Source organism: Pogona vitticeps, chromosome W (genome assembly GCF_051106095.1).
Source record: "Pogona vitticeps strain Pit_001003342236 chromosome W, PviZW2.1, whole genome shotgun sequence".
Lineage (NCBI taxonomy): Eukaryota > Metazoa > Chordata > Lepidosauria > Squamata > Agamidae > Pogona > Pogona vitticeps.
The window spans coordinates 1,738,631-1,765,460 of NC_135798.1; the positions used below are offsets into that span (position 1 = coordinate 1,738,631).

General features: G+C 47.9%; 3 long non-coding RNA genes across 3 annotated transcripts; 1 reads left to right on the plus strand and 2 right to left on the minus strand.

Moving 5' to 3' along the window:
- Positions 1 to 219: 219 nt before the first annotated feature.
- LOC140702941 (uncharacterized) lies at positions 220 to 7,066 on the plus strand. The gene is made up of 2 exons (XR_012082207.2): positions 220 to 404; positions 771 to 7,066. It is a non-coding gene; the product is annotated as an uncharacterized LOC140702941 (long non-coding RNA).
- Positions 615 to 11,478, minus strand: LOC144585000 (uncharacterized). The gene is made up of 2 exons (XR_013539506.1): positions 6,739 to 11,478; positions 615 to 5,012 (listed from the first exon to the last, which is right to left on the minus strand). It is a non-coding gene; the product is annotated as an uncharacterized LOC144585000 (long non-coding RNA).
- Positions 11,479 to 19,501: 8,023 nt separating this feature from the next.
- On the minus strand, positions 19,502 to 20,293 carry LOC144585005 (uncharacterized). The gene is made up of 2 exons (XR_013539512.1): positions 20,223 to 20,293; positions 19,502 to 19,700 (listed from the first exon to the last, which is right to left on the minus strand). It is a non-coding gene; the product is annotated as an uncharacterized LOC144585005 (long non-coding RNA).
- Between the last annotated feature and the right edge of the window lie 6,537 nt (positions 20,294 to 26,830).

Genomic DNA, 26,830 nt, shown 5'->3' on the forward strand with positions numbered 1-26,830 from the left:
GGTGGGGAGGAACGCACCCCGGAAGCAAACCCCTCCTTCCCCTCCTCTACAGCTTTCGTAGCTCTACGTTCCCTCCCCTCCCTCCCCTCCCCAGGGGGCCCCTCCCCCTCCCCCTCCCCGAACACAAAGAGACAAAAACCCCTCCCCCCTCCTCTTCTCAGCGGCGATTGGTTGGGAGGGGAGGGAACGTAGAGCTACGAAAGTGTGAGAGGAGCGGGAGGAGGAGGAGGAGGAGGAGGAGGAGAGGGCTGCTTCCGGCGCTGCATTACCGTGCCCCCCCTCCCTCCCTCCCTCCCTCCCTCCTTTTCCCCCTCCCTCCTTTCTCTCTCTCTCTCTCTCTCTCTCTCTCTCTCTCTCGCTGTCTCTTCCCGCGCAGGATTTCCCGCCTTAGGATCCGGACGGAGGTGGGGGTCACTTGGGGCCTTTATTTTCGGGGGGGGGAGAAAGGGAAAGGGAAGGGTGGTGGTGGGGCGACCCTAGAAAGATATTCCCCCCCCACCAAAAGGAGTGAAATACCCGCCCGCTCCCCTCCAAAGAAATGAAATAGAGATGGGAAGTTCGGGGGGGGGGGGAGAGGGGGCCCGAGATCCTGATACTCCGAGCCCCAGGAAGGCCCCCCAGGCCCCCCCCCTCTTTGTGTGTTGTGTGTTTTCTCCCGCATTCCTCTCAGGCTCGCCTCCCCCCCCCCTTCTGTAAGTGATATATGGGCCACAATCCGAAAGTAACCTGACCACCTTTGTCTGGGGGGGGGGGATGCTTTCCTCCTGTAGAGCCGCCAAACTGTTACCCAGAAGTTTTTCCTCTGGGGTTTTGAGAGAGCTGGCAGTTAAGTAAAGAGTGGACAGCATCCTCTATCTCACCTGCTCCGCAGGTACACAGCCTGAGATGCTTGGGGACATTCGTGCACCTGCCGTCTAAGACAGCGGTTGGCACGGTTTGGTCACGGAGTTCTGTGAATGCGGTTCTCAAGGAGGGAAAAGTAAGTGTTTGTAAATATTGCGCCCTTGAGGGGTTTGTTTTCAGCAGGTGGTACCACTGAGAGAAATTTGAAGAGTGGATTAAGGATGAGTCCTGGTCGTTATCCAATTTGTAGAGCCAGTCCCTCAACATTCTTTTCACCCCAGAGAAAACAAAAATATCGGTTGAGAGGGATTTAGATGTTAGTAGGGCTTGAACTGAGGTTGCCCAGCCGCCACTCTTCCATGGCTCTACCATGCAACGTTTGGGTAGACGGTGGTCGGGCATATCCATCACCCTCTTATCATAACAGAGTATAGCTAGCGTTGCCCTGGCTTTAATGGACACCATACCTGTCTCTGTTCTGAGAAAAGCTGCTGGGGTCCCCTGGGGTAGCGCGAGGATGTGCCTCAGAAATTTATTCTGTCCTACTTCAAGGTGGTGTAGGTTGTTCTGATTTACACCCCAGATCTCAATTCCATAAAGCATTTGAGAGATGACCCTCCCTGGAAAAACTTGTAAAGCTGGGGTTATGAGTTTACCAGCTTTGAGATGGAAAAATTTGACCAGAGCATGGCTAGATTTCTGAGCCGATATTTTCATGCTCTGTATCTGGGATTTCCATCAGTTTTTTCATCAAAATGCACTCCTAGGTACTTAAAGGTCTGGACTTGTTCTATTTTGTTTTCGCCTATAGTCCAGCTAAATTTGGGGGGATGCTTTCCAAAAATCATCACTTTAGATTTTGTGTAATTTATTTTTAGTTGCTCTAGGTGGCTAAACTCTTGGAACTTATTTAAGCTTCTCTTCAGTCCCTTTTTGTTCATAAATAGTAATACAATGTCATCAGCATATATAAGGCTTGCAATCTTATAATTCCCAGTTGAGGGGGGAAATGATCTGGATGGTTTAAAGCTGTTACAATATTGTTAATACAAAAGTTAAAAAGTAGGGGTGCGAGTAAGCACCCTTGTTTTAACCCTTTGTTAGTATGAATTTCCTCTGTCAGCCTGCCATCTGTGCTAATCCTTACCCTCAACGTTGTGCTGGAGTATAGTTCTTGTATTAGGGTTAAGAGTCTCTTATCGATGTTGGTCTCTGTGAGCTTGTCCCACAGGCGGTTTCTGGTGACTGTGTCAAATGCACAAGAGAAGTCAATAAAAGCTGTGAAGAGCCATTTGAATGGCCTGGTGGTGTATTTGCATACTAGATGGTGTAGCACGTAGATTTGATCTACTGTGCTATGGCCCTTCCTAAAACCTCCTTGTTCCTGGTGAAGGATATTATTTTTCTCCATCCATTTAGCCAGCTTCTGATGAAGAAGATGGGTATAGAGCTTGGAGCTGATATCCAATAAGCTGATTGGGGGGTAGTTCTGGGGGATGGATTTATCACCTTTTTTATAAATTGGGAAAATTATGCTCTGCCTCCACCCCTCGGGAAAGGTTCCTGTAGCATTAATGTGAGATAAATCTAGTGCGTAAATGACCCTTTGGTCACACAAATCATGATCTCTTAGAGACACAGTAACCAACAGGAATTAATATTGAAAGAGTGGTGGTTCGAAAGGACGCTCAGCTGTGGATGCACCTGGAAGTGAAAGGAAAGTCCGATGCTGCAACAAAAAATACTGCATCGGAACCTGGAATGTGAGATCTAGGAACCTTGGGAAGCTGGATGTGGTCAAACAGGAGATGGCAAGAATAAACATTGACATTCTGGGTGTCAGTGAACTAAAATGGACGGGAAAGGGCAAATTCAATTCAGACAATTATCATATCTACTATTGTGGGCAAGAATCCCATAGAAGAAATGGAGTAGCCTTCATAGTCAACAAAAGAGTGGGAAAAGCTGTACTGCGATATAATCTCAGAAAGGATAGAATGATGTCAATATGAATCCAAGGCAGACCTTTCAACATCACAATAATCCAAGTTTATGCACCAACCTCCATTGCTGAGGAGACTGAAACTGAACAATTTTGTGAAGATTTGCAACACCTTCTAGAACTGACACCAAAGAAAGATCTTCTTCTCATTGTAGGGGACTGGAATGCCAAAGTTGGGAGTCAAGAGATAAAAGGAACAACAGGTAAGTTTGGCCTTGGAGTTCAGAACGAAGCAGGGCAAAGGCTAATAGAGTTTTGTCAAGAAAACAAGCTGGTCATCACAAACACTCTTTTCCAACAACACAAGAGGCGACTACACATGGACATCACCACATAGGCAATATGGAAATCAGATTGATTATGTTCTCTGCAGCCAAAGATGGAGAAGCTCTATACAATCAGCAAAAACAAGACCTGGAGCTGATTGTGGCTCTGATCATCAGCTTCTCATAGCAAAATTCAAGCTTAAACTGAAGAGAGTAGGAAAAAACCACTGGGTTCATCAGGTATAATCTAACCCAAATCCCTTATGAGTACATATCCCCGGAGGACGATTCCCTCTACACACACATGGCATGGAGGGGATCCCAGCGAGCTTTCTTGCCCCCCCCCGGTGGGAGCATGACCCCCAAGTAAGAAAGGAAGAGGGGGAGGGTGTCCTTTCCTTCCATGCGGAGCAATGCGGGTGGGCTTTGCTATGTTTATTCCCCCCCATTGGATTGCCCAGAGGGGACCCTCCCAGGGGAATGGGCCCCCCTAATGTTCATGCTTGGAAATCCCACCCACCACACAACACAACTAACTCACACACAGGGACCCTGGGGGGGGGCTTTGTCTGGGGACGAAAAGGGGGGAGGAAGAGAATAAAGGGGGGGAAGAGACCCAGTGGCCCCTTCTCCTTCCCTTTGCAACCCTCCCCGAAAGAAGGCAGGAAAGCAAGAAAGGGAAAGGGCATGGGGGGGATAAAACAACCCCCCCCAGAGGATGATTCCCTGCATGCACGCAAACTCTAAAACATGGCATGGGGAAGGATCCCGGCGAGCTTCCTTGTCCCCCCCCAGGTGGGATCCTGACCCCCTCTTCTTCCTTCCTTCCCTCCAGGCGGAGCAACGTGGGGGGGGGCATTTGTCTTTGCTGCGCTTCTTCCACCCGATGGCCTGGAAAAGACCCATTCCTCCCCCCCCCACGCGCGGTCTCTGGGGAGTGGGGGGGGCCCACTCTTGTTCATTTTTGGAAATCCCCTCCGACCACACACACACACACAGAGACACACACACACCCCTACCGACCTCCTGTGCCTCCTTCCCAGTCCTCTGGTGGGAAACGGGGAAGACCATAGAGGTGGGAGAGAGAGAGAGAGAGAGAGAGAGGACGGAAGTTGCCCAGCTTCCACTTCCGGTCCACCTGAAAAGGCGCTCCTCTATCTCCTCTTGGCTCTATGGTCCCTCCCCTTCCCCCTCCCTTAGGGGTTTCCTGAAGGGAGGCGAGGGGGGTAGGAAGGGGGAGGGGTAATAATAATTATTAAGAATAATAATTAAGAGCCCTGCCCTTGGTCTTCTTGGGGAAAGGGGAGCCATCAGGGCACAATAAGTCAAAATATTAAAAGACAAATAAAACAATACATGCTTTAAAAGACAATTAAATAGGTGAAAACATGAAAACATGGAAAAGATCAAAACTGTCTGCTCAAATGGGGATCAGGGGTTCAGTTGCAATTGTCAACAAAGCCTGCCTGAGGAGATGGAGGTCTTTCGCCTTTTCTTGGAAGGCTGACAGGGAAGGGGCCGGGAAACGAGGGTCTTTACCCTGGAGAAGAGAAGACTGAGGCATGATAGGAAGGCTGCCTTCCAGTACTTGAAGACCTGGAATGTGGAGCAAGGTTGTTTTCAGCATCTCCAGAGGGGAGGACCTGAAGTCAAATTACAAGAAGGGACATTTTGTCTAGTCTAAACATGAGGAAGAACTTCTTGAGGGCACAAGCCATTCGGCAGTAGAACGGACACTGGAGTATCCTTTCGTTGAACATTTTCAAACAGAGGATGATGGATGCCTACCTTTTTAGCAATGTGGATCTCCACCTTTGGCAGGAAATCGGACTCAGCAACCTTGGACTCCCTTGAAGTGTTACTCCCCAAAACGGGTCCTTTTATCCGGAGAAGAACACAGACTGAGATGCAAAGACCAGCTGTCTATTATGCCAATTTATTGAAATACACAGCTGGGGCCCAATCTCCTAAAATCAGAGATGAGCCCCGAACAACGAGAAGCATAATCATTATATAAGTTTCAATATACAGCGTTGGGGATAGGGTGTTGCAGAGGTCTTGACCTGATTGGTTCCTTAAACCCTTAACCTAAATTTCTCCTGATTATTGGCCAGAGAGGTTCCGTGGGTTTTCCTAATTGGCCAGAATACGATGCCCATATTGTGCCCTCGTGTCAGTTTTATCTCCCTTCTCATGTTTATGTTACATTTCTACGTATATGTAAAAGGTTCAAAGTTGTTAGATTGGAGGTGTTTTCGTTTCCTCCCCACGCTTATTAGGGTCACCCATCTGGGGCATTTGTCTCCATAAACGTCCTTGAGGGCTCCGTCTGCTTAGGATTGAATGACCCAGTTGTTATTCTGTTTAGAGAAGGGAGCCAAATATCTATAGCTATGCAGGGATGTTGTTCTATATTACCCTGTAATGTTTCCTGTGGTCTGTCCTATCTCACATTCAGAGATGGAAACTAGCATCGTGTACCCTTTGAAATGTAAACTCATGGTTCCTCTCTGCTATTGCCCTTTGAAGTGTAAACTCATGGTTCCCCCCTCCTATTGTCCGAGGGTGTTAGGTTTGTCCTGTTCCCTTCTCTGGCCAACCTTCAGGATATGCATTTGACGGACTTGTTCAAAGATACCTCTTATCAATAATGAGTTTCAGCAATCTGTGATGCATTGCCGACGGGATACATTTTGAAACATTTCAACAATCAGAATACTACTTTCTGTTAAGCACTGTCTTAGTTGCTAAATATAAAGCATATTACAGTGGTGCCCCGTATAGCGAGGTTAATCCGTTCCGGATTAACCCTCGCTATACGGAATCATCGCTAAACGGGTAGGGAAAAGGTATTGGAACGCATTAAACTTCGTTTAATGCGTTCCAATACCTTCGTTACTTACCCGTTCAGCGAGGATTCCAGGTGCCGGCAGCCATTTTCGTGCCTTCGCTAAGCGAGGGCAGGGCGCGAAAACGGCTGCCGGCAGCCATTTCCGGGCTTTCGGCGGCTCCAAAATGGCCGCCGCAATACCCGATCTTCGCAATGCGGGTTTTCCCCATTGCGAAGATCGGGTATGTTTCCGTATAGCGATCCCGAAAAAGGGATCGCTATACGGAAACATCGCTATACGGTGCACTCGTTAAGCAAGGCACCACTGTAGTTCAATTTGTTACAGAGATCAATCTTCAAGGTATAAGCATACAATGAATCTACAAGGTAGGGGTTTACAATGAAAGACATTATGTTAGCCTCTGAGCATGTTAAATGTATTATCTCTGATGGTCTACTATCAGAAGCTGTTCTGTTTTATGACTCCGTTCTGTCTTCTTGCTACTGATACCTCCCGACAATCAAGTATCCTCTTCCTGCTAGTTCAATGGCAGTCTGGCCGTTCTAAGGCATCCATCTTATGTGTTACATCTGAACACAATAAGTCCTGCCATAGATTTTAGTTAAATTTTAAAAATGTATCTCAATGTTTTAATCCTTAACAGCACATAAGCCAGACAAAAAACACAATGTGAAATGGTGAAATAGAAGAGATGCAACTAAATGTCTCAATGTTTAAAACGGTTGTTTTACTAAAAGATACAGCCTCTCCAACTGTAGGAGAAAGGACTGCTTACCAAGAGTGTCCAGCATCCGGCGGATCTCCTCCGTGACTTCTCTGCGCAAAGCTCTTTGGTCCAGATCCAGCCATGCCCACTTTCTTTAGCTGAAAAAAGAGAAAAGACATCCAGGCTCTCAGAGTGGGGTTATACCAGTTGTGATGATATTGGGTGGAAGACGGTCTGTTACCCCTCCTCCTCCTCTCAGCCAGCAGAATTGAGGTAGCCCTATCATCCGATTTTCTGATCTGCACATGGGGCTGTTAAAAACGGGGCAGATCAAAAATAAATCGGAGTCCACGTTAGACCTGTCAGAAGAGGGAAAGGCTGACCTGAGGAAAGGAGAGCCGCCCTCGTTTCCCAGGTGTGCTTCCCAGGTTCCTCCATCCCAGCATCCGGGCAGGGCAGGGGTGGTGCCCTCCTCTACAGAAACTCCCTCAATATCAGCAGGGTCTCTGCCCTCTGGTGCCTCAGTTTACTTTATGCAAGACCACTGGGGCAGAATGGGACCAATGGTGGCATACCACTCCCGCCGTGACCCAGCACGCCTGCATACATGCATGCGGAGGCATGGGTGTGGATGGATGCCACGGCGGTCATGGGCCTGTCCCTACATTGGTCCTTTGATATTGGGCTGTGGCGCCAGGGTGGGTGACATGACCTTTAGCCTGGTTTGTTCCTTTTTGCACACCACACATAGAATGATTAAAGTGGTAGGGAAAACCCGCCCTCCAATTCTGCGTTGGCTGTCTCTAGCAAGCATGTCATTGCTAGCACCACTCCGGCAGCCACTGATGATTAAATCCTCTACGAGCTAGCAAAAATTTAATGCAACTTGCTAGGCACATTGGACACCGTGCTATTCCCTATAGCACACCATGGCTGGAGTGCAATGTGTTCCAGCAAAAATAGTGCACATCTTTATCAAATTTGGTGCATCTTGCTAGTTCGGTACACAGCCTGTGTAGATTCAGTAATATTTTTAATTCAAATAATGTATGATTTCCTTCCTTTCGAATCAAGGGGGTAATGTCGGCATATATAAATTTTGAGGGGGGGGGTAAAAGGTAAAAAAGTTCCCTGACCCCTGGTTTAAAGCTATGAAGTGTTAAGAAGGAGGGCTAAGTGATGCAGAAAAAGATGGATGATAGGTTGTAAAGGAAGCTTCTGTTAGCTTTGCAAGTTTGGAGAGGGGAGTTTCAGAATGGAAAGTGCTATGGGAGAGAATGCTTACAGAATGTAGAGACAGAAAGAGGTGAATAGCCCTTCTTAGAAGATACTTAGCTTACAATTTAGTTTTTTATATTTTAATGAGAAATACCAGCTTTATTTAACTATTGGAATCTTTGGATATGTTTTATGCTATGCCTTTGCAAACAAACTGTTTCTATGAATCTATATTTTCTTAATAAAAATAATTATAACATTATTTTCAGAACAGAACACAGCCAAAGGGCCCAAAAAACCCACATTCGTTTAGTCGTGTCCGACTCTTCGTGACCCCATGGACCAGAGCACGCCAGGCCCTCCTATCTTCCACTGCCTCCCGGAGTTGGGTCAGATTCATGTTGGTTGGTTTGGTGACACTGTCCAACCATCTCATCCTCTGTCGTCCCCTTTGTCAGCAAACACGGGTTTGAAAACACACGTGTAAGCCTGGACAGAGAGCAATCAGGAGTTTGCACATGCTAAAATGGGCTGAGTGAGTCCAAACTCAGCTAGCCATGCTACAACACTCCCTCTTACAAGTCTGCCCACACAAGATACCCTTGTGCCCTTTCTCCATTGCTGAAATAAAACCATGTGGGCTTTGTAGTCCTGAGACTTATCTTGCACCACAGGCAGGACTCTAAGTAAGCTAGGCCGAGGCAGCACTCTCAGATGACCCTATGACAAGTGTACTGTTCAGAAAACCAATTGAGTTTTATAATCTTTAATTTATTAAAGAATAAGCATGTTTCTAAGTATCAAAGCCAAACTAAACCAAAGCAATTAAACTACCATTGTGCTGGTTAGTTATTTACAACTCTGTAGTGAGGCAAAGAAAACATGAAAAATAGAAAAGTGTTCAAAAACCTTACAAGAATACAAAAAGCCATTAAAAAGAATAAAAGCAGTTCCAGTCCAGTAATTCATTAGTAAAAACAAAATAATCCAAGTAGGTTATAAAAAGGCTATAGTCCTCAGTGATCCTGTAGAACAAAAATCCTGTACTAAAAAGAAAGATTCAGTAAAAGTCCCATTATCCTTAGGAAAGTCCAAGAGTATAGTCCATATGAAGTATTTCAAGAAAAGAAGTTCATAAAGAATATTCCATGGGTAACAGTCCATAGGAAATAGTCCATGCATAGTCCTTAGGAAAAAGCCCATAAGTCCAAGGGTAATCCAGTATAGTAAAGGTTAGTCCCATGTGTCACGAATGAATGAAGAGTCGGTCTTGAATGACAATGTCCATAGGCAAAAAGTTCCTTTTTCAAGAGTAACTGGCAAGGGCTTATTGCACCTTCCCACGATGTCATCCAATCAGAGTTCGTTACTAGGCAAACAGTCCTGTTACACCACATGACTTCTTTCCCATACACACCAGATGTTATTTGGGTTTACTGTGGTTTCGCAGAAAGTCACAACAATTCTAATCACACCGAGTCCTTTTCTCAGGCTATCAGAATAACATTCTCTCCGCTCGCCAAGAAAACAACCTGTCAGCATAGCAAAGATATTTTATACAAAGAACCAAGAAGGAACCTTTCTGGCTCATTTCTTAATTACAAAACCCCATATTCCTTACAAGACTTTAACTCAAAAACCCATCTCATCACACCCTTCTGCTCTTGCCTTCACACTTTCCCAACATTAAGGTCTTTTCCAGGGAAAAACCCACAACAACCATTAATTATAAAATCTTCAGAGTTCTCTTTAGGCAACTCCTCATTTTCGGTGGGAAATAAAACGGGAGACGTCTTAATAACCTTTAAACTGTCACTTTCATTATCACCAATCTCTTCCAGCCCATTACTCATAGGATCAAAGACTCTCAACTCTGGCAACAGGCCATAACTAGATGAACCAAAACTCCCACAGACTCAATGGGCCGTTCACCCACACCATTCCCTGTATGTCGGTCTTTGGGGAGAAGTACTTCTCAGGACACAAATCATCCCGCAACATGAGTGCCTCACCCAGCCTCGCTCGTTGGGTCTGTCATAGAAACAGTTGTGGGCTATCTCAGTCTCTCTTTGCAATACTAACTTTCGCTGTGCCATAATCACAGTCCATTCTTGGGTCTTGAACTGGGCCGGCTTGTCTCCCTACAGCTTCGGCTCTGGCAACAGTCCACTTTCACATTGGGGAAATTCCTCAGCAGTCTGGAGTCTACATAATCTCTCTCCTTCATGCCTCCTCCCTCTTTCTCTCATACACCTGTAGCACTGAACTGAACCAATGCACCTCTTCCTCACTTATATCCTCTTCCCACACTGTCACCTCTTACTCCACCTTCTTTCCTCTTCCACTAGACAAATCTCCACTTTTCCCACCTTCTCTTTTAATTCAACTTCCCCCGCCTCCTCCGTAACTGTCACTTCTTTAGTCACCATCTCTTCCTCGCTCCCCTTATCCTCTCCTCCTTCTATAGCCTCTATTATCATGGATGGCTCACTGGCACACTCCTCCTTCACATGAAGACTCACAAAGCCCATGTTTAAGTACTTTCAAAATACACAGTAAAGAGTTCTTTAATGGTCAGGCTTGTCCATGGCATGGATACTATGCATTGCTGAGGCTTAAGGACTTTGTTGTTGTTGTTTAGTCGTTAAGTCATGTCCGACTCTTCGTGACCCCATGGACCAGAGCACGCCAGGCCCTCCTCTCTTCCACGGCCTCCCAGAGTTGGGTCAAATTCATGTTGGTCGTTTTGATGACACTGTCCAATCATTTTGTCCTCTGTCGCCCCCTTCTCCTCTTGCCTTCACACTTTCCTATCATCAGGGAAACAAGCCAAAGTGTCAGTCCGCAGGCTGGTCAATAATCTAGTTCACAGGCCATACATCTAGGCCAGTTCAGTCCACTTGTCCAGAGACCGTTTGCCCAGGGTAACCTTTTTACCTAAAAGGCGCACCTGATCAGCACATGCATGAATGGGTTTGCCAAGGGCTTACAACATATCAGGTGTTTACCTGCAACCTCATTTCAGGGATTTTCCCACAGGAAATACAAGTAGTCCAGGTAGGTAAGGTAGGAGATGAACCTTAGGAACAGGGTGAAAAAGGATGTCTGGAATCATGGATTCACCATCCGTTGCTTTTTTCCTTTTAATCATGAGCTAGCCTAATCAGCAAGGACAAAAAGAAAACCTAGCTACCCAAATGGGAATCCAGTATCATTTTGCCAAAAATGCTGTAGGTGGAAGTGAACTTGATCTGAGGAAGCTCTTGAAAATCAATACTGCGGAGCCCATACAGAAGTCCCTAATGATAGGTGATCATTTTGTTAATTGCCATAATGTTCTTATGTTGTGAATGAGCAAACACTTCCAATATTTGATTAGCATACAGTGGCAGGATGTGACTAATCTTTGGAAAAGCAGACGCAGATTCCAATTTGTCTCCTAATTCGATATGGCTGAAATGGAGGACTAAACAACGCTGGGCGTCACCCGCCAGGAAGTGCCCGTGTCCTTCGCTCTCATGGCCTGAGCTTGGCATGAGTGACACCATTTTGAATGGAGCAGAAGTTGAGCCTGAGTCATTAGGAAAGAACCCCCCCAAGGTGGCTTCCTTTCTGGGGGGGGCTTTCCCCGCCAAACTCCGAGATGTGACCCCCCCTCAAAAACCCAGGGCTGGCCCACGTCTCCTTCGTACCACAAATCTCCCGCCCAGCCTCGTCCCTGGGGGGCGGAGGAGTCTTTCTCTTGCCCCATTCAAACGTGTGGGGAACAAGGAGACGGTTGGGACCGGAGGAAAAGCCCCGCCCTGTTGAACTTCTGCCTGTCACAGAAGCCTTTAAAAGGGCAGGGTGTGGACCTGAAGACACACAGATAAGAGGCCGGCACCAGTGAACCCCTGAACCCGACGGAGAACAACAGCGCATTCCCCTCCTCACGTTTTTTCTCTCTCTCTCTCCTGAGGGAAAATCAGCGGCTCCTAAAACTCGCCCAACCGCCTTCCTGAGGCGAGACGTTCTGGCCGCCTTCTCCACTGCGCACGCGCCACAGACCCCTCCCCCTCTAACCTACGCCCCCCCTCTGTGGGGAAGAGGAACGCATGCGCGGGAGGGAGAGCCAGCCGAGCAGCCAGGGAGGGGATCCGGCGCGTGCGCAGAGACGAGCCCTGGGTGGGGCTTGGAGGGCAGCCTGTCAGTCACGCGAGGGGGAAGGAAGGGGGGGAAACGGGGGTTCTTGCCCAGCCAGCCTTCCAGAGGGAGGGGCTTCTGCCCAGAGACAGGTGACGCGAAAAGAGCAGGAGGAGGAGCGAGCGCTCATTGGGTCTCCTTTGTCTTCTGGGCGGAGCCAGAACCTCTCCGCCCTGCGCGTCGCCAGGTTGCCAGGCAACCCCCTCATAGAAGCCATAATAGGGCAGGGGGACTCCCAAGGTTACCCAGCCCTGGAGGGCTTCCGCCCAGCAACAGGTGAAAAGGAAGTGAGGAGGAAGAGCGCCCCCTGCCATTAAAGAGGGCGAAGGGCTGGAGGGAGAGGGGAGAGCGGGGGGGGGGGGCTGGAGAGAGGGCAAGCAGAGCCCTCCCCTCCCCCCCCCGTTATGCCCTGCATGGACCCCAAGGCAGGGAGGGGGGGTTGGGCTCCCTGGGGAGAAAAAGTGGGGCTGAGGACCAAGGGGGGGGGGGTTCCCTTGAAAGGCCTCCAGGAGGTGCTCACTCTTCTTCTCAAGTGCTGCCACCAATTAATCACTGAAACACGTGTTTCTTTCAAACTTAAACTTCTTTATTTGATTAATAATAAGTCACAGGTAAATCACAAGTTGCCAATCAAACTCTCTCACTCACCGGACTCACTAATACACAGAACCCTCCTCTCACCGACTCCCCCAAAGCTCTTGATCTCCCTCCTGACTCACATACTGACTACCTCACGTACTCCATATACACCCTCATTTATATCCAAGCTCCTCCCCCTTTGGCACCGCCTTCCCTTCACTCATTGGCTCCCTTTCCACTGCTCAGCGGTGACGGACAGGGGAGGGCAGGGCTGAACGCTACAGAGACACCACCCCCCCCAGAGTACCCTCCCTTTCTGGGGGAATTGGCCTGAAACCACCAGGAAACCAAGGCCTTCGACTTCGGGGCTCCACAGGGCTCCTCCTGGTCACTTTCTCCCAGAGGGACTTCACAGGATGCTGCATTTGCGCACCCCCACCTCCACCCCCATGGAAATGGGAATCTCCCCCTTGGAGAAACTTCCCTCTTTCTCCAGACTCCATGAACGCACGTCAGAGTTTTAGTAGCGGCTCATTTAGTGGCCTTCTGGTAATTAGACTCCCCTGGTCCCTGGGAGAGTGTGGTGGTGGTGGGGTCTGCGTTTTCCCCAACAGGTTTCAGGATCTCGGGCAAGGCGTCTTTCTAGGAGGAGCGGGAGGCTTAAAACGTCCCTTCTGGCAGGAAGGTGTTAGCCCAGTATTTTAAGGTTCGATTCTCCGGCAAAGTCAACAGACTAAGATGCACAACAATCAGCTGCCAGTAAAGCCAATCTTTATTTATAAGCACAGCTGGGCCCTTCGTCTTAAAAGCAGAAAAGAGCCCCGATCAGAAATTGCATAGGTGTTTTACAAGGTTTTTCACAAAGAGTCATAAAGTGAAATATCCGGATTGGTTCCTTGAACCTGGAAATCTGGATCCTCCTGCCCATTGGCCAAAGATGTTGCGTGGGCCTAATCTATTGGCTATAGTTGAATATCCATACTGGTCCCCCCCCCCATGTCCCCTTGACCCAGGGTCATGATATACCCCCAAAGAGTCTATGAGTCTGCAGAGGATGTGCCTAGGTTCTCCTTATCTCTTTGGTATGTTTATGTAGCATTTTCTGGGCCTCAAGGGCCTCAATATATGACCTTCAAAAACAGTAATTCTCCTGGTGGTGTCAAAATGTAGATGGCTGTGCTTCCTCCCTATGCATGCCATCTGCGCCCATTTTATCTCCCAAATAGTCTCCTAAATAGCCTTTCCTGGTCTGAGGGGGTGGGGCTTTGGCTTTAAATTAGTGCCTGCAGAAGCTCTAAGCCCCTTTCCTGAAGAGGAAGCAGAGGCAGGAGGGAGCTGTGTTTGGGGGACATTTTAATTGGTGAGTTTTTCCTGGTAGGCTGACCCTTTGACCACATGGTCTGAGGGGGCAGGGCTTTGGCTTTAAATTAGTGCCTCTCACTCTATTTTTTTTTTACTTTGATCTGCTAAATAGGATAGCCAAATAGTATTTCTTACACCTGGGGGCAGGAATGCTTCAGGAGTAGGATCATACTTCCGCACTATTAGGGAGCAGGCCGGGTAGGTGGGACTCGTGAGCCATGTAAGGCAGCCCATCTAGGAGAAGGAAAACTCTGATTTCAAACCTCCACTGCCTTGTGGCTATATCCACTGATGGAAAAGGCTTCAGGAGATAACCTCGAGGCAAAATCCGGAGCCGGAGTCCTGTAGACAGTTTGTGTTGTTCTGCCAACTCCTGCGACGTCGCTGGAACCAGTTGTATTGGCTCTTGCCTCTCCATTGGACTATTTCAGTGATGTGGAGAGGGGGGATTTGCTGCTTGGGTAACAGCCTATCCTCCATATTATTCTACCCAGGCTTCGTGCTCTGGAGAGGACACTCCAGCTTTGCATACAGTGTCGAAATAACACAGGAACTAGCAGTTACTGGTTATACGTTTTGCTCGATTGGCATAGAGCGTGATGCCAGGGGCTACTTCTAATGGTGGGAGAGCCGAAAAACAGATCAATAACCATGCACCATGCAACAATCAGAAGAAAACATCTGCCCTAAAGTTGGGAACCTGGAATGTTCGGACCCCTGGCTTTTCTGACAACCTGCAGGAAATAGACGACATGCACAAGACAGCTGTTATCGACATTGAACTGATTAGACTGCAGATGGACATTGTTGCCTTGCAAGAGACGAGATTGCCAGACATGGGATCTGTCAAAGAAAAAAACTTCTCATTCTTTTGGCAGGGAAAACCATTGAACGAGACCAGGGAATATGGTGTTGGCTTTGCGGTCAGAAATACTCTGCTGAGATCCATTGTTCCACCTACTGTGGGGAGTGAAAGAATCCTGTCTCTGCAGCTCTGCTCATCAGCAGGACTGGTCACCCTCATCAGTGCATATGCACCAACACTGTCATCCACAACAGAAGTCAAAGACAAATTCTATGACGATTTGGCAGCTACTATCAAAAGAGTCCCTGAGAGAGAGCCGCTGTTCATTCTCGGAGACTTTAATGCTAGAGTTGGTGCTGATCACAACTCTTGGCCCACCTGTCTAGGCCGTTTTGGCATTGGGAAGATGAATGAAAATGGCCAACGTTTGCTGGAGTTTTGCTGTTATTATGGTCTTTGTGTCACCAACACATTCTTTAATACAAAGCCTCAACACAAAGTTTCCTGGAGACATCCAAGATCGAAGCATTGGCACCAGCTTGATTTGATCCTCACTAGACGTTCTAGCCTATCTAGTATTACGATCACACGCAGTTACCAGAGTGCTGATTGTGACACTGATCATTCCCTGGTGTGTAGCAAAATAAAACTGCAAACAAAGAGATTGTATCACACTAAAAAGGAAGGAAAACCACATATAGATATCAACAAGATTCGCAATCAAAGAAAAGTGGAGGAATTTGCCCAAGCGCTTCAGGAAACCCTTCCAGGCCCGGCTGATGCGAATGCACCTGAACGATGGGAACACTTCAAGAACGCTTTTTATAACACTGCCTTGTCCACATTTGGCAAGAAGACCAAAAAGACGGCTGACTGGTTCGAAGCCCATTCAGAGGAGCTGATTCCAGCCATCGAGGATAAGAGGAGAGCTCTAGCAGCATACAAAGCCTGTCCTAGTGAGTACAACTTGCAGGCTCTTCGAGCTGCTCGTAGCCAAGTCCAACAGACTGCCAGGAGAGGTTCCAATGATTATTGGCTTCAGCTCTGCTCTCAGATACAGATAGCAGCGGACACAGGTAACATCAAGGGAATGTATGATGGTATCAAGCAGGCTTTAGGTCCAATACAGAAGAAATCTGCTCCCTTGAAGTCTGCTACAGGCGTGATCCTCCAGGACCGAGCACAGCAGATGGAACGCTGGGTGCAGCACTACTCTGAGCTATATTCTAAAGAGAATGTAGTAACGGAAGAGGCACTAAATAACATTGAGTGCCTGCCTCTCTTGGAAGAGCTGGACAGTGAACCAACTTTAGCAGAAATAAAAGCAGCCTTGGATTCCCTTGCCTCTGGCAAGGCACCTGGAAAGGACAACATCCCCGTTGAAGTTTTGAAGTGTTGTAAAGAGATCATCACCACTGAGCTGTATGAAGTCTTTTGTCTTTGCTGGAGAGAAGGTGGAGTACCACAGGACATGAAGGATGCAAACATCATCACATTGTATAAGAACAAAGGCGACAGGGGCGACTGCAATAACTACCGTGGTATCTCTCTTCTCAGCGTTGTAGGGAAGCTGCTGGCCCGTGTTGTGCTGAAGAGACTTCAGGTGCTTGCAGAGTCTATCCAGAATCACAGTGTGGTTTTCGAGCTAACAGATCCACCACTGACATGGTATTCTCCCTCCGACAGCTGCAGGAGAAATGCAGGGAACAACAACAGCCACTCTTTGTGGCCTTCATAGATCTCACAAAGGCCTTTGACTTGGTTAGCGGGGATGGACTTTTTAAAATACTTCCCAAGATTGGATGTCCACCTCAACTCCTTAATATCATCAGGTCCTTTCATGAGGAAATGAAGGGCACTGTAGTTTTTGATGGCTCAACATCAGATCCCTTTGACATACGAAGCGGATTAAAACAAGGCTGTGTCCTTGCGCCGACCCTGTTTGAGATCTTCTTTGCTGTCATGCTGAAGCAGGTCTTTGGAACTGCAACAGAAGGTGTCTATCTCCGGACTAGATCAGATGGAAAGCTCTTTAATCTCACTAGATTGAGAGCGAAGACCAAAGTCCAACTGAAATGCATGCGGGACTTCCTCTTTGCTGATGATGCAGCCATTGTTGCCCACTCTGCTGAAGACCTCCAACAACTCATAAATCATTTTAGCAAGGCCTGCCAAGACTTTGGACTAACTATCAGCCTGAAGAAAACACAAGTCATGTGCCAGGGCGTGGACTCACCTCCCTCTATTACTATCTCCATGCAAGAACTGGAGGTTGTTCATGAATTTGTGTACCTTGGCTCAACAATCTCTGACACTCTCTCCCTAGATGTCGAGCTGGATAAACGCATTGGGAAAGCAGCTACCATGTTCTCTAGACTCACAAAGAGAGTATGGCTTAATAAGAAGTTGACGGCATACACCAAAATCCAGGTCTATAGAGCCTGTGTCCTGAGCACACTCCTATACTGCAGCGAGTCCTGGACCCTTTGTGCACGGCAGGAGAGGAAGCTGAACACCTTCCATATGCGTTGTCTCCGACGCATTTTTGGTATCACCTGGCAGGACAAAGTTCCAAACAGAGTAGTCCTAGAACGAGCTGGAATTTTCAGCATGTATACAATATTGAAACAGCGCCGTCTACGTTGGCTTGGGCACGTCGTGAGAATGCCTGATGGTCGGATTCCAAAAGATCTCCTGTATGGAGAATTAGTGCAGGGAAGCCGCCCCCGAGGGAGACCACAGCTGCGTTACAAGGACATCTGCAAGCGGGATCTGAAGGCCTTAGGAATGGACCTCAATAGATGGGAAACCTTGACGTCTGGGCATTCAGCCTGGAGGCAGGCGGTGCATCATGGCCTCTCCCAATTTGAACAGACACTTGTACAGCAGACCGAGGCAAAGAGGCAGTCCCAAAAAAAGCAAAACCAGGGAGCTGGACAGGGGACAGATTGGATTTGTCTCCAGTGTGGAAGGGATTGTCACTCTCGAATTGGCCTTCTCAGCCACACAAGACATTGTTCCAAGACCTCCATACAGAGCACGATACCATAGTCTCTTGAGACTGAAGGATGCCTACAGTCTCCTAAATAGTTGTGCTCACTGAAGAGAAAAAGCTTAATTGTCTGGGATGTTTGGGAAACGAAACTCAAATATTTTCTAAATGTTTTCCAATTGTGGTGTGATATCTCTTCCTGTAGCCTGGGTCAGAGAGGCCATTGTATCTACTATGTTTGATTTGCAGAAATGCGGTATGAGAGCTGCCTTGCCTCACTGGCACAAAGGTCAGGAGAATCAAATGGGGTCCAAGGATTCCAAGGATGAAGAAAGTTATTATACCATTCAAATAAAATGTAAGTATAAAGTACATGTGGAGAAGCCAATAGGTATGAAGTACATGGAGAGAGGCCAATAATGATATATATGTACAGTGGTGCCTCGCTTAGCAGTCGCTCCGTTGAGCGATGAAATCGCTTTGCGATGGACTTTTGGCCATCGCTGGAGTGATCGCTTAGCAATCAACCCCCCACGAGGCCCCCCTCCCCCCATGGGCCTTTGGTCCCTGGCGCACCTGCACCCTTGGGGTCTTCTCTTCCTTCCTGCCCTTTTCTCCTCCCCTCCCCTCAAGGGCGGCGGTTGTAGAGAAGCCGGGAAGGAAGGCGGGGGGAAGAGAAATTAACATAGAATATGTCTACAGCATTCCCTCTGTTTATCCGGGAGGTGACCTGATCAAAAAAAGTTGTCAAATAAGTTTGGCAGGATCTGAGCTTGACCAATCTGTGTTGGGTTCTAGTTATTACTGCCTTGTTTTCTTGGTGCTAGCACAATGACCGCTTCACAATCTGTTCCGACTTGGAAGTTTTCAGCCCAGTGCTCCAGCATATCAAGATCATTTAGAGTTTTGCTTCAGTCTTTCAGGGTTTTAACTATTCCACCAAATTTTTGTCATCCACAAATCTGTCAGAAATTCCCTGCATTCCACATGTCAGTGGGAGCCAGAGACAGCTTTGGGAGGATGCTGACTTGCCATTTTCCTTGCAACCCAGCACTCTCCTGTCTGGAGCAGACAGACCTTGTCTCAGGGTTGGCGCTGAGGTCCCTGAGGATTCCTGTCCTGGGAGATTCTAATGTTCGTGCCAAGGCTGGGGCCACAGTGCAGCTCTTGAGTTCTTAGAAACCATGGCTTCCTTGGATATATCCCAACATGTGAATGGCTTGTGAAATGCTTGGCAGACCCAGTTGGAGGGGGGGAGGAATCAGGAGGCGCAGTTACGAAGTTACGAAGGCGCAGCCATGCAACAGGATTTTGGTCAGGGAGTAAAAAGGAATTTGTTGTGTTTTAAATCCTTATATACCAGTGCTATAGTCTGCTAGTTTGGCAAAAATTATACAACACTCATATTGAGGGGTGTGTATGTGCCTTTGCAGTGTACCTACCTTGCAAGGCAAGGCTCTAGAGGTATACAAAGCGACTTGGATGCCCTGCTATCTGTAGCTGCTTCTTACAGGGCACATTTTTCCCAGTGGGACACAGAAAACTTTTGGCATTGTCGTTATGTTTTTAACGCAAACTTTTCTAGTTCATCTAGCGAATCAGAACAATGTATATTTCCAAACATAGATCAGAACAGTCAAGAATTTCTCCACCATGCAGAAAAACGGAAAAGGCAATAAGACGACAGCCGTATGTTTTTAATGTATTTATTGTATTTATTGTATTTATACCCCGCCTGTCTAGTCGAACGACCACTCTAGGTGGCTAGATTTTAAGCATCCTTCCTTACAAAAGCAGAGAATTAAGGAGTACGGTTTTTTACACACTTACTTGAGCAAACGTGGAATAAGACCTAGATTGGATGTCAGCTAACACTCTGGCTCTTCCAGCTCCCTGGAAAGAAAATAGGACAAGCGTCATCTCTATGTGACTTAGTTTTGGATTGTGTGAGGAAAAATATTGTGTGAGGGAAAAAAACACACATTAATCCTTTATTTCAAAGTGAAGCTATCATATTTCATATTCATAATTTTCTAAAAACCTCCTCAGCTTTAAGGGCTTGCCCAGCCAGGTCTTTGACCAGAGGACAAAGGCCATCCTCGGACTCAAGGGAAAGGGTGTTTCAGCCGAGACGAGCAAGAACCGCATAGGCAGATGACAGAATCGCTACAGGGCCCAGACCGTTGGGTTCCAACGATGGTTATGGGACCCACTCTAGGAAGAAAAATCCATTTTTGTTCAGAGGACATTCTGAACTCCTGGTGATGGGCTCTATAGAGCTAAACCATGAATCGTATGAAGGAGGAGCAGCACAAGATACCCTTCCTGCCAGACTCTATTGTACAGTTCATTGGCTCAGTCTCTTCTTTTCAAATGAACTTTCCCTTCAATTCAAGCACTGTCGTATTTCCATACCTCTGACTCTTGGGAAGAACCTTCCTTTTCATTGCTTGCTTATTCATGCCTAGCCACCAAAGAGGGCTCCTGGAAGAACACACAGGATTTCACCATGAAAAAAATAAAATAAAATAAAATGAGACCTTGCTCATGTCCCACTAAGACATTCAGTGTCATACTAGGAGATACCTGCCCCTTGTTGCTCCTCCAGGCCACTTGAAACCCTCTTCTGGTGGGCTTTCCCATCCCGCTGCTCCAGGTCTGAAGGACACACTGGAGGCTGTAAGGGAGAGGAAACCCCCTCCCCTGATTTTGCTGGTGGAAACAGCTCCGTCAGCAGAACAGCAACGCTGGATCTGCCTACCGTGTGCAACTGACAAAACCTAATTGTGAGTGAAGACACTGAGACTATCCAGGGGCTGTGCCCACTATGGGACCCCACAATTGAGGCTCCATGGGGCCGAAACATTCTCCCCAAGCTGTACTCTCTGGGGACGGTCCTCCAAGAAGGATCAGAGCCAGGCAAGCGCCAGGCCACCGATTCCCAACTCGGAGAGCCTCCCCAGGAGGATACCAAGGTCGACAGTATCAAAGGTGGCTGAGATATCGAGGAGGACCAACAAGGACATATTGCCCCTGTCGGCCTCCCTCAACAGGTCATCCAACAGTGCGATCAGTGCCATTTCTGTGCCATAATGTGGCCTGAAGCCCGACTGAAATGGGTCCAGAGTGTTGGTTTTGTCCCAAAGCATCTGAAGTTGGTCTGCCACCACCCTCTCCACCACTTTGCTAAGGAAAGAAACATTGGCAACGGGCCTATAATTTCCAATATCATCCACCACCAAATTTGGTTTCTTCCTAATGGGCCTAATGAGTGTCTCCTTGAGGGCAAGAGGAATCTTGTGTCACGTTCCCGGGGGTTATAACAGCTGAAGTCCAATAAACCAGTCCAAGGTCAGGAATACCAAGAATGCAACGCCAATATCCATTTACCAAACCAACTCACAGAACGTAGTCCAGGGTCAGAGTCCAGAGTCAGGAACATGGTTCAAGGTTGTAGGAGCTTGGGTGGAAGCCAGAGGGTTTGACTCATTGCTTCCACAGAGATTCTAGCTGACTAGGAGCTGTTTTATAGTAAAACAGCTCCTTGAGCTGCTGGAAACCTTTCCATCCTGTCAATACTCAGGGCTAGTTGAACGGATGTTTCTGTGGACAGCCTTTGAGCGATTCTCTGACCTTTTTGCCCTAAGTCTTCCCCGAAGCCTGGCCTGAAGTTTGTCTGGAGGCAATTCAGGTGTTTCTGATTGCTCAGCATTCTCCTCAGCCTCAGTTAACCCTTCTGGTTCCAGGTCTTCAGCTGCACTCATGACACCTTGCCCTCTTGGAGAAACCCATTAATTATTGCTGTGGTCCATTTCGTTGTTACAGGCCTGGCTGCTTTGATTAGCGAGGCCAGGCAAGGGTCAAAGGAGGGTCAAAGGAGGAGATGGTGGCCTGACAGCGATCAAGTGCTTTGTCCACCAAATCAGGCATCACAGGCTGAAAGATATCAAGAATAACTGGGCAAGGCGGAGCGCTGGACATCTCTGCTCAATCCACTGTATTTAAAAAAGGGGAGAGGTCATGGCGGATGGCCTCCACTTTTGATTTTTAAAATGCTGCAAATTGGTCAGGTGAGATATTAGTGGGAGGCCCATCACCCAGACCAATTCTGGATAGATTGCGAACTATATGGAAAATTTCCGCCTGCTGATTGGAAGCTTTGCTTATCCGCTCAGTGAAGTGTGATCGTCTGGCAGCCCTTACCTTAGCCAGGTAATGGTTAGTTGTGATCCTGACAGCTTTCTTATTGTAATCCGTCGGTTCCTCTCTCCAGATGCACTCTAGCTAGGATTAATAAGAAATGTTGGTAGATATTACAAAAAGGTTGTCAGATAACCAGTATTAAATGTTATTATATAGCAAATCAATTGAGATATATTTCAGGTATTATAACCAACAATAAGGATTTAATATGAAAAAGTTTAGAAATGCATGGAAGGGAGGGAATTTTGGATAACTTCCTTTTTCAAAGAAAACATTCGGGAAGAAGTTAATAAGATAAACCTGTTCTTAAAAAATATTGTATTTTTCCATTTATAAGACACCTTTGGTTAGAAGACCCATACAGGCTATTTTCTAACCCCAAAATTAAGAAAACTTAGCTTTGAGTATTCAGCCTCTGGGCTCAGAATGCTCGGACATTAGTAGTCCCTGTTGCTTCTGAGCCTGCAGTCTCCACCTCCAATGAGGTGTGTCCCAACTGGCTTGTAGAGCATCAGCTGATGTCAGTTCCAGGGACGCAGGTTGTGGGGTGTTGCAGCTGGGCTCCCCCCCTCCTGTCTACCCCTCCAGGGCTGGTCAGGGAAGGGGGAAGGGTGGGGGGTTGAGAGGGGGAGGGGAAAACGGGCAGAGGCTGTCTAGCTGGAGGGCAGCCAAAGGGGACTGGGTCCGAACTCCCTGCCAACCCATCTTCTCCACCCTCCAAGCCCCATTCCTCTGGGGCCCTTCCTATCCCCCCACCCCCTTCACCCACCCACCCATTGCAGCCTCCTCCTCCTACCAAAAAGCCCCCAGTTGGGGTTTTCCAGGAATTTCTCCCAAGCTTTGGAATAAAAGGGTTTTTTGGGAGGGTCATGCTCAGATTTTGGCTGGAGAAGGTGGGGAGAGGGAGAGTCGAGCCTGAGTGGACTCACCGAGAAAAACACACAAACACACACAGGTACACAAAGGGGGCCCGGGTGCCTTGCTTGGGGGGGGTCCTACCTGCCCCTTCGGAGTATCGAGATCTCAGCCCCATCCTGAGTTCCCATCTCTCTTCACACACACACACACACACACACACACACACACACACACACACACACACACACACACACACACACTTACACAAACACACACAAGCCGCACTAAAGATTCCCCTCCCCCCAGGATGGGAGAAGGGATGAGGTGGGGGTGGGGGCTATATTTCTCCCCTTTCGTGGGATATCTTTCTAGGGACACCCCCACTGCTCTCTCCTCTCCCCCCCCCCCGGGGCCATTGCCCACCTCCGTCTGGATCCTCAGGCAGTGGAGGGCGTGGGGGCATAGGAGGGGCCCCAGAGAGATGGGGCTTGGAGGGGGGAGAAGATAGGGGGTCAACTGGGAGCGAGGGAGGCTAGATCCAGGCCCCTTAGTCTGCCCTCCGGCCAGGCGGCCTCTGCCTCTTTCTCCCTCACCCCCCTCCAGCCAGCACTGGAGGGGTAGATCCTGCCGGCCAGTTCCTCTGGTCCCCCCAAGAGAGGGGATCTCTGCTGGAACGTTTTCTCCTGGCTGCCAGGAAGAGCCCTTTCTGGGGGTCGGGTCCCAAAGGCCCCCTCCAGGGCCAGCCCGTTTCCCAAAGTCTGGCTCCTCGTTTCCAAAGATGAACCATCCATTCTGGATGTTAGCAATAAAGATTTCGGGTAAGTAGTTAAAATAATGGCGAGTGATATACAGTATTGCAATAATAGTAAGAAAGCTAGGATTAATAAGTAATGTTGGTAGATATTACAAAAAGAAGGTCGTCAGATAACCAGTATTAAATGTTTTTATCCAGCAAATCAATTGAGATATATTTCAGGTATTATAACCAACAATAAGGATTTAATATGAAAATGTTTAAAAATGCATGGAAGGGAGGGAATTTTGGATAAAAACATTTTTCAAAGAAAACATTGGAGAAGAGGTTAAGAGGATTGATAAACCTGTTCTTAAAAAATACTGTATTTTTCCATTTATAAGACGCCTTTGTTTAGAATGCTCAGACATTAGTAGTCCCTGTTGCTTCTGAGCCTGCAGTCTCCACCTCCAATGAGATGTGTCCCAACTGGCTTGTAGAGCATCAGCTGATGTCAGTTCCAGGGACGCAGGTTGTGGGGTGTAGCAGCTGGGCTCCCCCCTCCTGTCTACCCCTCCAGGGCTAGACACACACACACATACACACAAACAAGCCCCAGTAAAGATCCCCTTTCCCCCAGTTGGAGACGAGGAACGGAGAGGCCCCTCCAGCCCCCCCGAGGAGTGGGGGTGAGGTGGGGGCAGGGGCTATATTTCTCCCCTTTGGGGGGGATATCTTTCTAGGGACACCCCCCCACTGCTCACTCCTTTCCCCCCAGTTATCACCCACCTCCGTCAGGATCCTCAGGCAAAGTTCCCGTGGAGGGGGTGGGGGCATAGGAGGGGCCCCAGAGTGATGGGGCTTGGAGGGGGGGTGAAGATCGGGGGTTGGCTAGGAGCGAGGGGGGCTAGATCCAGGCCCCTTAGTCTGCCCTCCGGCCAGGCGGCCTCTGCCCCCTTTCCCCCTCCCCCCCTTCTGGCCAGCCCTGGAGGGGTAGATCCTGCCGGCCAGTTCCTCTGGTCCCCCCAAGAAAGGAGATCTCTGCTGGAAAGTTTTCTCCTGGCTGCCAGGAAGAGCCCTTTCTGGGGGTCGGGTCCCGAAGGCCCCCTCCAGGGCCAGCCCGTTTCCCAAAGGCCGGCTCCTCATTTCCGAAGACGAACCACCTCTCCGGCAGCCTCTGATTTTGGAGGCTCCTCTTGACGGACGGGCGAAGGGGGCTTTGAGAATGGGCAGAAGAAGAAGACTCGTCCCTCCTAGATGGAGGGCTGGAGAAAATAAAAAAAAGAAATGCAACAGAAAGAGTCCCTCCTCACAGGGATCATTTCAGCCTTTGCATCTGGGGGTGGGTGGGAGGCAGGTCTTTTGTAAAGCCAATGGCTGTGAAGCATCCATTCCAGAACAACCCAGTTATCACGATGGGGGGGGGAGTCGGCCGCAAGACCCCACCACCTGCATCTTTCGCAGCTTGTGTGACAGTTGTGAGTCAAGTCGGAGGGAAACGTTCGAGTGGGTAGGTTGGAAGATAGCTGGGAATGTGGATTATGATGATACTGCATTTCTATGCCACCCATCTGGAAGCCAAAGCTGAACCTCAACCCCCCCCCCCCGCTCTTCCCAGCCACAGCAATGGGGGCAGGAGAGACCCTGGGGAGAGGGCTTGCCCATTTTCTACACTAGGAAAAGTTTCTCTCTGTATGTGTGTGTGTGTGTGTGTGTGTGTGTGTGTGTGTGTGTGTGTGTGTGTGTGTGTGTGTGTGTGTGTGTGTGTGTGGTTTGCTGCTGCTGATTTTGGGTTCAAAAATATTCTCAGGAAATAGTCTGAATCTCCTCGGTTTCCCCATTTCCTGCATATTTCATACTGTAGATGTTGTTGTTTAGTCTTTGTGTCCGACTTTTCGTGACCCCATGGACCTGAGCACGCCACAGGTCCTCCTGTCTTCCACTGCCTCCCGGAGTTGGGTCAGATTCATGTTGGTAGTTGTTGTGGGTTTTTCGGGCTCTTTGGCCCTGTTCTGAAGGTGGTTCTTCCTAACGTTTCGCCGGTCTCTGTGACCAGCATCAAAACTCCTTGCTCTGGTGCAATTCCGACTCCTGTCCTCTGAAACACACGTGTCCTTCGAAAACACACGTGTACGCTTGGACAGAGAGCAATGTGGAGTTTGCACATGCTAAAATGGGCTGAAAGAGTCCAATTCAGCCAGCCATGCTACAACACTCCTTCTCACAAGTCTGCCCACATAAGAACACCCTGGTACTCTCAGATAATATTTTGAAAAGGTCAAGTGGGCTTTGTAGTCCTTAGACTTAACTTGCACCACTGACAGGACTCTAAGTAAGCTAGGCCGAGGCAGCACTCTCAGATGACCCTATGGCAAGTGTACTGTTCAGGAAACCAAATGAGTTTTATAATCTTTATTTTATTAAAGAAAAAGCATGTTACTAAGTATCAGAGCCCAATTAAACCAAAACAAATAAACTAGCATTGTGCTGTTTAGTTACAAAGATGTAGTGAGGCAAAGAAAACATGAAAAATAGAAAAGTATTCAAAAACCCAAAAAGCCATTAAGATGAATAAAAACAATTCCAGTCCAGGAAATCATTAGTAAACAAAATAATCCAAGTTGGTTATAACAAGGCTATAGTCCTCAGTGATACTATAGAATAAAAATCCCTAAACAAAAGTAAAAATCCATTATATGTCCCATAGTCCTTAGAAAAGAAAAATCCAGTAAATATACCATAGTCCTTACTAAATTACAAGAGCATAGTCCATATGGAGTATTCCAAGAAAAGAAGTCCATAAAGAATATTCCATAGGTAACAGTCCATAGAAAATAGTCCATGTACAGTCCTTAGGAAAATCCCATAAGTCCAAAAGTAATCCAGCAAAGCATAGAAACCAGTCCATGTAGGTAGGCCACCAAACTCTCTCTCAAGACATCAGGGTAAGTCCCAAATGGCTGAAATGTAGGTCACGAAACACTGAAAGGTCGGTCTTGGAAAGACAAAGTCCATAGGTAAAAAGTTCCTTTTTCAAGAGTAACTGGCAAGGGCCTAATGCACCTTCCCACGATGTCATCCAATCAGAGTTCGTTACTAGGCAAACAGTCCTGTTACATCACATGAATTCTTTCTCATACACAGCAGATGTTATTTGGGTTTACGGTGATTTCTCAAAGAGTCACAACAATTTCCATCTATCTAATCACACAGAGTCCTTCTCAGGCCT